This window comes from Mustela nigripes, chromosome 3 (assembly GCF_022355385.1).
Source record: "Mustela nigripes isolate SB6536 chromosome 3, MUSNIG.SB6536, whole genome shotgun sequence".
Taxonomy (NCBI): domain Eukaryota; kingdom Metazoa; phylum Chordata; class Mammalia; order Carnivora; family Mustelidae; genus Mustela; species Mustela nigripes.
In genome coordinates, this window is record NC_081559.1 from 151541901 (window position 1) to 151546355 (window position 4455).

General features: G+C 38.4%; 1 pseudogene; it reads left to right on the forward strand.

Annotated features, from left to right (window-relative positions):
• The first annotated feature begins 236 nt into the window (after positions 1 to 236).
• On the forward strand, positions 237 to 741 carry LOC132013190 (cytochrome c oxidase subunit 4 isoform 1, mitochondrial-like; annotated as a pseudogene).
• The last annotated feature ends 3714 nt before the right edge of the window (positions 742 to 4455 follow it).

Sequence of the window (4455 nt, forward strand, 5' to 3'; positions counted from 1 at the left end):
ACTTCTTCTCCATCTCTACAATCCCTGAACTATCCAAGGAAGTGGAACATGTAGAAATGGGATTGATACTGTGATACTATTTCACATTCAGCCTTCCCTGGGAGTGGAATAGAGCAATGATAGAAAATCGAGAAAATTGCCACCCTCTCACTGCTCAGACAAATTAGAGTCACAAGAAGCAAGCAGACATTTACAGAGGGCCATCGTGGCAGGAAGCAGAGGGTGGCAGCAGCAGAATGTTGGCTACCAGAGTGTTTAATCTAAACAAGTGAGCAATTTCCACCTCAGTGTGTGTAGGAGCACATAGAAGCAACATCAAGAGTGAAGACTATGCTCTCCTGAGTTACATCAACTGGTGTGACCATCCCCCACCCAATGTGCTCCACATTAAAAACCTCTCTGACAGCTGGAAGGGCTTGAAAGAGAAGAAGGCTCCCTGGAACAGCCTCCCCTTTGATGAAAAAGTTGAACTCTAATGGCACGAAGTTCAATAAGAGCTTTGCTGAAATGAACAGGAGCACGAATGAGTGGAAGATGGTTGTGGGCATCGCCATGTTCTTCATCGGCTTTGCTGCTCTCATTCTGATTTAGGAGAAGCACTGTGTGTATGGCTCCTTTCCACACACTTTTAAGAAGGACTGGGTGGCCAAAGAGATCAACAGGATGCTCGTCATGAAGGTCAGCCCTATTCAGGGCTTCTCAGCCAAGTGGGACTCCAACAGGAGCAAGTGGAAGAAATAGAAGAGCCCACCACTCACCCATTTGAGCCTCACAGTGCTCTACCACTTCCATGCTGCTCAGCATCTTCACTGGAAACCATTATGTTGCAACACCAATGCTAATAAACAAGCAGTCTATGTGGGAAAAAAAAAAAAAAGAAGAAGAAGAAAAGAGAAAGAAAGAAAGAAAGAAAGAAAGAAGAAAAAGAAAGCTGATATTTTTTTTAAAAAATTAGAATTCATGCTTAGTTTCAACAGTGTTCAAGTTTTAACTATGAGGCCAAAGCTTTTTAGAACCAAAAAAGATTTCTTACTTCTTACCAACTCTACCATGCATTGCACTGCTGAAGATGATAGGGAAATGGTGTAATAATCCTGGAAGAGAAATTTTAGGGCTGAAAGCCTCACAGAAAGCTTCCAGACATGCCAAGGAAGGTTATTTTGAAAACTGAATCTGAGGAAAAGTGGATGACTTATTCTTGTGCCCTAGAAATTATTTGCTCTAGTTTTGTGCAAAATTCTTAATTTTTATAGCGAATGCTCCAAATGATACTTTTCTATTTAATACTATCTATTTAATACTAGTCATGCAAATTATCTTCTAATAAATTTCTTAATTTACTCAAGCAGATGGCATATATTTCTCTATCCTCTAGAACTCCATTACTAGAAAAGGCTATATCCAGGTTTTAGCCTGTCAGATAATAATGTTAATAGTAAAAGTAGCAGCAGTTCCCAGTTATTCGCTACTTCATTTTAATTATCTTAGAGATTATCTTACTAAATCTTCACAATATTTAATTAAAGTAGGTGCTACTTTATTTTCTTTATTTCATAGTTTAAAATGAATATTTAAATAAGATAGTAACTGGACAAAAATTACAGGTAAGTGGTGGCGCCAGAATTTGTGTTCTGATAACCTACAGAGTCATCTCCTGTGAATGCTCTTGCTGGCAGAGCCTGCCCTTAGCAACTCAGGTTTATGACTATAAAAGATACAAAATAATAAAGTAAAAAGATAGTGGATTCAATGAAAAAGAACACAAAGTACTTCTTGTCTAATCATTTTCTAATATTTGTCCTTTACAGATCACTTCAATACAAAAGAGGTTTCTATGCTTTATTTATTTAATCACCTGTTTATGACAAATTCATCGAGCACATATACTTCAAGTACTGGTGTATGTGCTAGAGAGAAAAAAGCTGATTAAACAGACAATCACCACAGTTGTAGATCTGAAGGTGGAAAACAAAAATAAAGATAAATAAGATAAGTAGATTAGAGAACAGTAAGAGCTGAAAGAAAAAAAATACTGTTCCAGTTCAAGATGGCAGCTAGGAGAATCTCAAACTCACCTCCTCCAAGAGATACGCAGAATCTATAGCTACATATGCAACAATCTCCTCTGATAAAATCCCCACTAGCTGAGTGACTTTTACATATGGAATAAAGGAAGAAAAAACCCAAATCAAAGGAGAGGCTTAAGACAATCTCACCACAAACCCCACCACCAGCACCGCAACACATAGTTGGGAGCAGATTCAAAACCCTGCTGTTCCCTAGGAGGTATGGGTTTGAACTCCACATCTGGCACAGCTTGTAAGACTGCTTTTGAGAGACAAGTCCCCAAAACATCTAGCTTGAAAGCCAACTTCTGGCTTCCATCCAAAAGACCCACAAGGTGATAGCAAACTGAGAAACTATTTTCTTGAAGTGCTCACACACATGGAAATGGAGTCACCTAGTAGAGGCAGCTGACTGAAAAGCACTCAGACTTTTTGTAAAAGAAGCTTATTGTAATCTATTGGTTTGAGGGGAAGATATCCTAATTTAACACATATTTAGAAGCCTATGAAATATACTTCAGAATGGAGGCATATGAATGTCATTTTACACTCACCCTATGCCTGGCTCCAGCTTATAAGTATTTCCCAGGAAGCACCTTCTATACTCACCTGGTTCCCTCCCTGAGTTTTGTGGCTGCTACCCAAGAGAGAATGCCTCAACTGCCTAGCTTGGATAACCGGTGGGGCCTATCCTTATGGATGACAGGATTGTAACAAAAAGAAATTTTTAGCTGGTTACCTCCCCTGGGCCATGATAGAAAAGTAACAGGCTGAAATGCCCAGTCTCGAGGAACTAGAAAACAAAAGAAATGAAGCCCAAATTAATAGAAGGGAGAAAATAAAGATCAGAGCAAAAATAAATAAGATACAGACAAAAAAAAAAATAGTGAAATCAGGAGCAGTGTATTTCAAGATACATAAAATTTATAAATCTTTAGCTGGACTCATCAAGAAAAAAGAGGACTCAAAAATAAGAAATAAGGGGCGCCTGGGTGGCTCAGTGGCTTATGCTGCTGCCTTCAGCTCGGATCATGATCTCAGGGATCTGGGATCGAGCCCCACATCGGGCTCTCTGCTCCGCAGGGAGCCTGCTTCTCTCTCTCTCTCTCTCTGCCTGCCTCTCTGCCTACTTGTGATCTCTGTCTGTCAAATAAATAAATAAATAAATAATCTTTAAAAAAAAATAAGAAATAAAAGAAAGATGTTAAAACTGATACCAAGGAGGGGCACTTGGGTGGCTCAGTGGGTTAAAGCCTCTGCCTTAGGCTCAGGTCATGATCCCAGGGTCCTGGGATCCAGCCCCACATCGGGCTCTCTGCTCAGCAGGGAGCCTGCTTCCTCCTCTCTCTGCCTGCCTCTCTGCCTACTTGTGATCTCAAATAAATAAATAAAATCTTTAAAAAAAAAAAACTGATACCAAGGAATACAAAGAATCGTATGAGACCACTATGAAGAATCCTGTACCATATTGGAAAACTCACAAAAGAAAAATTCCTAGAAATCTCTATACTACCAAGACTGAATAATGAAGAAATAAATAAGAATCTTAACAGACTGCTTTCCAGTAAGGAAATTCAATCAGTGAACAAAACTCCCCAACAAACAAAACTCCAGGCCCATAAGGTTTCACTTGTGAATTTTATCAGTCATTCAAAGAAGAATTAATATATTTTTTTAAATTTTCCACAGGAATGGAAGAGGAACACTTCCAAAATCATGTATGAGGACTGCATTACTCTGATCCTAAAACCTAAAAAGGATGCCACAAGCAAATTAAGATATAGGCCAAAATCGCTAATGAATATAGATGTAAGAATCCTCAGCAATATATTACCAAAATAACTTAAACAATAAAAAGGTGATATATCATGACCTAGTGGGATTTATTCCATGGGTGCAGAAATGGTTCAACATGCATAAATTAATCAACACGATGAACCACATTAACAAAATGAAGGATAAAAATCCTAGTTTTCTCAATATGTACAGAAAAAGCATCTAATAAAATTCAACACCTTTTTAGGATAAAAGCTCAAAATGGGCACAAGGGAAACAACACAATAAAGGCCATAATATGACAAACTCACAGATAACACCATAAACAATTATGAAAAACTGAAAGCTTCTTTTTCTTGAAAAAAGCAGGATTTATGGAACTTTATTTTTTTAATATAATTTTTTATTTTTTATAAACATATATTTTTATCCCCAGGGGTACAGGTCTGTGAATCAACAGGTTTACACACTTCACAGCACTCACCAAAACACATACCCTCCCCAATGTTCATAATCCCACCCCCTTCTCCCAAACCCCCTCCCCCCAGCAACCCTCAGTTTGTTTTGTGAGATTAAGAGTCACTTATGGTTTGTCTCCCTCCCAATCCCATCT